Genomic DNA, 8749 nt, shown 5'->3' with positions numbered 1-8749 from the left:
TTAGTCCTAGTGAGGACTTCAGAACCGGGTCCATGTTCTCTACGTTCTTAGTCTCAGTGGAAGGACTTCAGAACCGGGTCCATGTTCTCTACGTTCTTAGTCTCAGTGGAAGGACTTCAGAACCGGGTCCATGTTCTCTACGTTCTTAGTCTTAGTGAGGACTTCAGAACCGGGTCCATGTTCTCTACGTTCTTAGTCTTAGTGAAGACTTCAGAACCGGGTCCATGTTCTCTACGTTCTTAGTCTTAGTGAGGACTTCAGAACCGGGTCCATGTTCTCTACGTTCTTAGTCTTAGTGAGGACTTCAGAACCGGGTCCATGTTCTCTACGTTCTTAGTCCTAGTGAGGACTTCAGAACCGGGTCCATGTTCTCTACGTTCTTAGTCCTAGTGAGGACGCAGGCAGCAGCGTTCTGGATCAGCTGCAGCTGTCTGATCCACTTTTTTGGCAGTAATCAATTCTACTAAAAATAAACGCATGGATTAGTTTTTCCAGATCCTGCTGAGACATCAGTCCTTTAATCCTGGAAATGTTCCTCAGGTGATAGAAAGCTGACCTTGTAACCGTCTTTAGATGCTTTTGAAGGTTCAGGTCTGAGTCCATCACTACTCCCAGGTTTCAGGCCTGATCAGTGGTTTCTAGCTGAAGCGACTGAAGCTGTGTGCTAACTTTTGATCTTTCCTCTATTGGTCCAAATATTATTACTTCAGTTTTGTTTTTATTCAACTGAAGAAAATTATGGCACATCAAGGCATTAATTTCTTCTAGGCATTTACTCAGTGCCTGAACTGGTCCATAGTCACCTGGTGACATGGTGATGTAGAGCTGTGTGTCGTCTGCATAGTTATGGTAGCTGATGATGTTGTTTTTTATGATCTGAGGACCACTAACAGAGGGGAGCATGACGGGGGGAGATGGGCTCCACACTTAGTGGAGACCTGAGATGTTCCAGGAGAGGGGGCAGTCCAAACACAACCTGACAAAAAGACAAGCAGAAAACCAGGTATGGAAATCAAGGTGATAAGCTGAAGAAGAGGGAGTGTAATGAAATGAAAGGAGACAATGAGGAAAACAGAAACTAACAACAGTACAAAAGCCACAATGAATAAACAGAATAAATAAATTAACTACTGAACTGAAGACAGGCAGGAAAATAAAGATCACAACACTAAATCATTACAGGGAAAAGAAGGAATGAACAGAATCTACAGACAAATAAATAATGCTAAAAAGGTGAAAACAGGAAGATGCACAATCCCCAGGAACCAAACTAACAATTAGCTAAACATCTGGGGATCGTGACAAAATCCTAAGGAGAAAAATCTGGACAAAGAAGTCACAGAAGATTCAAGCTAAACTGGGTTAGCTTGAAGGTAACTAATGTTACCTGCACAACACAACAGGCCTTTTTTGTCCATTCAACACTCTGTGCCCAGGGGCCTCTCTACGTTTTAGTTCGGCTGTTCCTCCATGTGTCTCCCAGATTGTTTAAAATGAAAAGGGATTTTATTTCTCAGTATGGCATACATCCAGACCAACAAAAGAATGGCTTCACCAGAAGAAAATGGAAGTATTGGAATGGGTTAGCCAAAGTTCAGAACTAAATTTGACCAAAAAGCTGTGTGGTCACCTAAAGAGGGCTGTGGAGAACTTTTGCAGGAGTGTGTAAAAAATGACCAAGTCAATTTGTTGGGTGCTTATAGGCTCTTACCAAATAGGTCTAAATGCTAAAATTTAAATAATAGATTCTTCAACAAGGCTCAATGTTGTGTACAATAATGCAACCAGATCTTTGCAGCTTCATTTCAAATAATTGGCATCCTCCCAAACATGATTACCTCATCCTCAGTAAGTGAGGCAGCATTGGAGGAATCCTTAGAACCTGCGCAGTGTCTGAACTGTTTAAAAGCAGTAGAGCTTTCTGAGCTATCTAAAATTTTAGCTTCATCTAAACCTTCTACCTGTATGTTAGACCCAATCCCAACCAAGTTGTTTAAGGAGGTATTTCCTCTGATCAGTGGTCCTATTTTAGACATGATTAATCTATCCTTGGTAAATGGATATGTACCACAGGTTTTGAAAGTAGCTGTTATTAAACCTTTACTTAGGAAACCATCTCTTGATCAAGATGAGTTAGTAAATTACAGACCTATATCTAATCTTCTTTTCTTATCTAAAATTCTTGAGAAAGTAGTTGCTAATCAACTATGTGAACATTTACAAAGTAATGACCTACTTGAGGAGTTTCAGTCAGGCTTCAGAGCTCATCATAGCACTGAAACAGCTCTGGTGAAGGTCACTAATGATATTCTCATGGCCTCAGATAATGGACTTGTGTCTGTACTTGTCCTGTTAGATCTCAGTGCTGCATTTGACACAGTTGATCACAATATTCTCCTACAAAGACTTGAACATACTGTAGGGATTAAGGGAAAAGCATTAGGCTGGTTTAAATCTTATCTGTCGGACAGATTCCAGTTTGTTCATGTTAATAATAAATCTTCCTCAAACTCTAGGGTCACCTGTGGAGTACCACAGGGTTCAGTCCTTGGACCAATTCTCTTTACTATATATATGCTTCCGATTGGCAAAATTATCAGACAGCATGGGATTAATCTCCACTGTTATGCTGATGATACTCAGCTATATTTATCCATAAATCCTGATGAATCCAATCAGTTACTTCGACTGCAGTCATGTCTTGATGACATCAAAAGCTGGATGACTTTAAATTTCCTGCATTTAAATTCTGACAAGACAGAAGTTGTAATCTTTGGGCCAGAGTCTTCAAAAAATAAAGTTCTTAATCAATCACTTAATCTGGATGGCATTAACTTGGCCTCTGGTAATAAAGTTAAAAATCTTGGTGTTGTTTTCGACCAAGACATGTCATTTAAATCCCATATTAAACAGGTTTCCAGAGTTTCCTTTTTTCACCTCCGGAATATCGCCAAAATTAGAAACATTCTGTCCAGGAGTGATGCTGAAAAACTAGTCCATGCATTTGTTACTTCAAGGCTGGACTATTGTAATTCTTTACTATCAGGAAGTCCACAAAATGCAGTTCAAAGCCTTCAGCTGATCCAAAATGCTGCAGCAAGAGTTCTGATGAAAATCAACAAGAGGGATCATATTTCTCCTGTTTTAGCTTCCCTTCATTGGCTTCCTGTTAAATCAAGAATAGAATTTAAAATTCTTCTTCTAACGTATAAAGCCCTTAATAATCAAGCTCCATCATATATCAGAGCTCTGATTACCCCGTATGTTCCTAACAGAGCACTTCGCTCTCAGACTGCAGGTCTGCTGGTGGTTCCTAGAGTCTCTAAAAGTAGAATGGGAGGCAGATCCTTTAGTTATCAGGCTCCTCTCCTGTGGAACCAACTCCCAGTTTTGGTCCGTGAGGCAGACACCCTATCTATTTTTAAGACTAATGTTAAAACTTTCCTTTTTGACAAAGCTTATAGTTAGAGTGGCTCATACCCTGAGCTACCTCTATAGTTGTGCTGTGATAGGCCTAGGCTGCTGGAGGACATCAGGGTCTAATTTTCTCACTCTACTGATTTCTACTGTTCTCCAGTTTTGCATTGTATTACATTGAAATGACTGTCGTCATTTCAGCTTTTAACTTTTTGCTCTCTTTTTTTTTCTTCATAGTAGGTACACCTGGTCTGGCGTTCTGTTAACTGTGACATCATCCAGAGAAGACGGCTCACCCGCTACTACCATCTAATGTAGAACAGATTACTAGATCAATGTGTGCTTCTGTGCTTTTTTGTCTCTCTTGTTGTGTCTCTGCTCTGTCTTCTGTAACCCCAGTCGGTCGAGGCAGATGACCGTTCATACTGAGCCCGGTTCTGCTGGAGGTTTTTCCTTCCCGTTAATGGGTGGTTTTTCTTTCCACTGTCGCTTCATGCTTGCTCAGTATGAGGGATTGCAGCAAAGCCATGTACAATGCAGACGACTCTCTCTCTGTGGCTCTACGGTTCTCCAGGAGTGAATGCTGCTTGTCGGGACTTTGATGCAATCAACTGGTTTCCTTATATAGGACATTTTTGACCAATCTGTATAATCTGACCCAATCTGTATAATATGATTGAACTTGATTTTGTAAAGTGCCTTGAGATGACATGTTTCATGATTTGGCGCTATATAAATAAAATTGAATTGAATTGAATTGAATTTCTTTTTCATTGAATTGTACATGACACGTGTTACATTCAATGGTTTAAACATTCAATGAAACATTTAATTTAACTACTTTTTTATTTTCTAAACCTGGTATATTAACAGGGTTGTATAGGCTGTTAATAGATTGTTCTTCAGGTTTTTACATAACAACACCATAAATGTTCACCAGGCAACGGTTTTATTCCAGGAGCAAAACTTCAACAACACCAAAGCGTCAATGTAACGAGCCATCACTGACATTCACTACTTTGCAGAGTGAAAGAGTCCTTTGTCTCTTCTTGTTGGGACTGTAGCTCCCTTTAAAACCTGCACAAACAAACGTTTAAAAATAGATAAGAGGGAATAGAAAGAGGAGAGAGTGGGGATGACAGTTAGAGACCAGACAGTCAGATCTCTTATTACAAAAAAAGGCTGCTCTAACGGACATCCTTAAAGGCTGTATATTTGTGAGGGAAGTCCATGACCTGTCTGAGAGGCCTCACCTTCATTCTCTGGGAGGAACGGCTGTTATTGTAACCCCCCAATAACAACATGCTTTTTCAAGCTTCTTTTTAAAAAAGGGGGCAGCATCTGAGGTCTGAGATCTTCAGCTGGTTGGTTTACCCTGACGAATGAGAATCTGTGTGTTGCAACCATCCATTTTTTCTTTTGCTCTAAAATTAAGATACCAGTTGAATTTGAAAATGCCCAAAACTGTTTCACTGAACATGTTTGTGTCTGTTATTGTTTCTCGCCACGAACAATGGTAAAGCGCAGTAGTGTAACTGAGGACCACTTTGTGAAGAAGCCTCCCCCGCTTTGTTTTGTCGCAGTCCTCTGTACCTGCCAGTAACTTGTCTGTTCCTGCCGCTAACAACAAATTTATTGGCTTGGGCCATTTGCAAGAACGGAAACTACTTTGCATTGCAAGAAATAAGTCTGGAGCCAAACAATGGTTCTTCTTATGAAATATGGCAGCAGGGTCTCACCTTTGGCTCGCTGTGCCTTCTCCCCCTGCTAATTTACGTAAGCACGATGCGTCCTGTACCCCATCAGGAAGAGGTGTTTCAGGAAACTCAAACCTGCGGTAAGATGCAGAGTAAACTCTCAGTACAGGACCCCAAAAGGCAACTTATGTGATTTCAGAGGAGGTGAAGGAAAGGGTAAACACCAGTGTCACCCTGTGCACCGGACTCCACAGGGAGCCTGAAATGGACTTCGTGGAATTTGATTGCCGGTTGGATTGTTTCCACACTGCTGGCAGGTTATACTGACCAGCTATGTAATCAGTTCATTGTCTTTCATTCCAGCAATGCTAAATATCATTCAGCTGCCTTTACTCCACATTAAACCTTAACCTGCAAAACTTTAACACAAAACCTTAAACTAGAACAGTCGCCTGTAACCTGAGCCAGCGGTGGCTCTTCAGAACTTTAACACTGGCTCTTAATAACTTTGGCTAGAAATACTAAAGAACCAGCTAACTAAATTTAAATGTAGATATAATAAGAAATGGCAGTTTTATCGGTTGCTTCAGTTTATCAATGCAATAATTTCAGGGATTTTCCACACTAAAAGTACCGGTAATGTATTTTTAGATGTATTTGATTTGTCATTAGGTCAGAAACTGTTCTTTTTTTAACATCATTTTCGACAAATATCAACGTCCTATAAAATAAATTATGTCCATCCTCTTTTAGAAAAAGTTTTATGTTCCTCTTTATTTCAAAACTAAGAAATAAATGTAAAATAGTGGTTCTTTAAACATTTCTTGTGATAGATATTTATCAAAACTTTGTTTGTGGCTCTAAACAAGTCTTAATTTGCCAGAGTCAGAGCATAATTTAGTTTATAAAAGCTGCAGACCCCTGCAATAGATCCTACTTACTTACCTACTTTGACACCTTCTTCTGACTTTTGACTATTGAGCCGATGGGACAAGTGAATTTCTCCACTGTGAGATCAATAAAGCTTATCTTATCTTATCTTACACTTTAAAAACAAGTACTGGCTTAAAAACCTCTAACTGTCTAGAATGCATAGTTAGCAATTACCATGAATTACCAATTTAGAAAAATAAATAAACAAGATTTCAGCACTTATTTCACACTTTTGTGTTTGATACTGTAACAAACAGCCGTTTGTTACATCTAAGAATGAACACTTAACTTTGAATTTAAGCACTTTATTTGGCACTTTGGATAGCATACAGCACTTTAAGGATGCATATTTGCACATTTAAGAAATAATTGCACATAATTACTTGTATAAGTGTTTATTAAATGCATTTAATAGGCAAAAAGGTCCTTATGTTACATCAATGTCCTCACTTTGGTGGTACAATATGAAACATATGTTCTCACTCCACTGCAAGTACAAGTACAGTTACTGACACACCTATGATTGATCTTAGGATTACCAAGATAGTTGGATTATTTTATTTTTATCTGTTAAACAAGATGCTATATTTCATCAGTGTTACAAGGGTGCTGCAGAACCTTTGCAGGTCAGCCATAATATGCTGTTCCAACACTTCGTTAATACAATTAAGAAAGCTCTCTAATGTTTTAATGACCTAAAATATACGTACATTGTGCATTGAATGAGAACATTGTTGTTAAAGATATACATGAAGCATACATGAATCTGTATCTTCATATTGTAAATACAGTCTAGCATTAAATAGTTTATATCTTCAAAATATAGAGTAAAAGTAAAATATAAAAAGTAAAAGCTCTAAACAGTACGAAGTAGCTCCAGTTGCCTTTTTCAGCCATTCCTAACCCCCTGACCCCCAGCCCCCTCCACATCATTATTCATCAGCAGAGAGATAACTGCATGAGCCTAATGGCTCCACATCCTTTCTGGCCTTTGACAGTGCACTTCTGGAGATTGCCCCCTTCATGTTAAACAGTGGGTCCATGTAGCCTTTGACACATGAACTCACTGATTTCTGCATGTTTGTCCAAGATACTGAGTGAACAGTCTATTTTGCTCTACCTGAGTGAGACCACGGTCACTAATACTTTGTACATGATGATGATAAGCCCCAACTGAAGTAAAGTAATGCCTGATTAAAAAAAATAAACTAATCGGTTTGTCCATTGAGTCAGAGATTTTGAGTGAAGGGTATTAGGCCATGACAGCACTGGCATTACAGTTTGGTAGAAGATGCAACAAAAAAGGCTGCTGTCCCTTTAAAATTCTAACTTTAAATAGCATTTTAAAGCGACTTTATGTTTCAATAGCCTGGTGCTACTGCATCAATCCAAGCGGGCTGACATGGGACAACTTTAGTTTGGAGCGGTCTCCCTCTGGTGGCTTTTTGGAAGCATGACATGACCAAATCTCAGATTTCTGTAACCAGTGTTCATGTCGGGGATGACTTTCTCATCTTCCTCTCACATTTTTGCTGCCTGACCCTAAAAAAACATCAAATTAAAGTGCATTATAATGGGAGGATTAATATTTTATTCACAAAAGAAGGCATGACAGTCTTTTTGACCTGAAACACAGAGACCATTCTAAATGTCCAAAATGCTTGGCCTTGTTCATGGTTAATGCCCTTTACTGTGACCAAGCTTTGGAACATCACTTCCAACCCTGGAAACTGCAAAGGTTAAATTATGTTGCATCCATAATCTGAAACTTACCAAGTTGATAATGGTCCTTCTGTTTCACATTATTACCAATATAAATTTCAATTGACTGGCAGAGCTGAACATGTTTATAGAGTTGCACATTATCAGCATTATCATTATATCATTGCAAGACTGAGAAAAATACTGTAAGACATACTAGTTCCGAAAACGAAAAAGATAACAGAGAAAATTTAACGGCTTAAAAAAGATGACCTGAAAAGAATATAAATATATCTACTCAGCTCCTGGACAGAATACATGTAAGATTTCTGCAATCCTAGAGACTCCAAGTACACTACAAAATGATTTTAAGGGCTAAAAAGGTGGATTTGCATATGTCCCCATTGAGGCTGTAGTCATTCACCCTTTCTGTGTCTCTGCTCTGTCTTCTCTAAGCCCCAGTGGGTCGAAGCAGATGGCTGTTAACACTGAGCCTGGTTCTGGTTCTGCTGGAGGTTCTCCTTCCTGTTAAAAGGGAGTTTTCCTCTCCACTGTCGCTTCATGTATGCTCACGTTTCTGAGAATACAGTCCCACTTTGTTTTTTATTGTATGAAAATTCAGTCGAAGCCTCCTCTCTCAAACCCTAGAACTGACTTTCTTAGAGAGGCTGAGAAGTTTCTTCCTGGATGGAACACATTTTGTTAGACATGTTATTTTAATCTGTACGTTAACTCTGGTTCAATGTTAGGCACGTTAAAAAAGAAGCAACAAAACAGCCATTAAATATGTTGTGGTTGAAGTGGAGAGCACAGCACAATTAAAAGCTTCAATGATCAAATGGAAGTCACACATGATAAAATACATGTTCAGGAGTAATAGGTTAGGACAATTATTTTAGGTACAGCAAGCAAGACGGTGGATTGGTCAGGAATCAGAAAGGATAACATGAGGCTTCTTTTCTGAGCTAAGGGAGTTAGCCGGTTGAATATGGCCTTATTGC

The 8749-nt window shown here is 39.1% G+C and overlaps 1 long non-coding RNA gene across 1 annotated transcript; it reads right to left on the bottom strand.

The window, feature by feature from the left end:
- Positions 1-831: 831 nt before the first annotated feature.
- LOC118564475 lies at positions 832-5627 on the bottom strand. Its single transcript, XR_004931872.1, has 3 exons — positions 5157-5627; positions 4427-4494; positions 832-976 (listed from the first exon to the last, which is right to left on the bottom strand). It is a non-coding gene; the product is annotated as an uncharacterized LOC118564475 (long non-coding RNA).
- Between the last annotated feature and the right edge of the window lie 3122 nt (positions 5628-8749).

This window comes from Fundulus heteroclitus, chromosome 11, assembly GCF_011125445.2.
Source record: "Fundulus heteroclitus isolate FHET01 chromosome 11, MU-UCD_Fhet_4.1, whole genome shotgun sequence".
Classification (NCBI taxonomy): Eukaryota; Metazoa; Chordata; class Actinopteri; order Cyprinodontiformes; family Fundulidae; genus Fundulus; species Fundulus heteroclitus.
The sequence above is the reverse complement of the archived record's forward strand: the minus strand, read 5'-3'. Positions and strand labels throughout refer to the sequence as shown.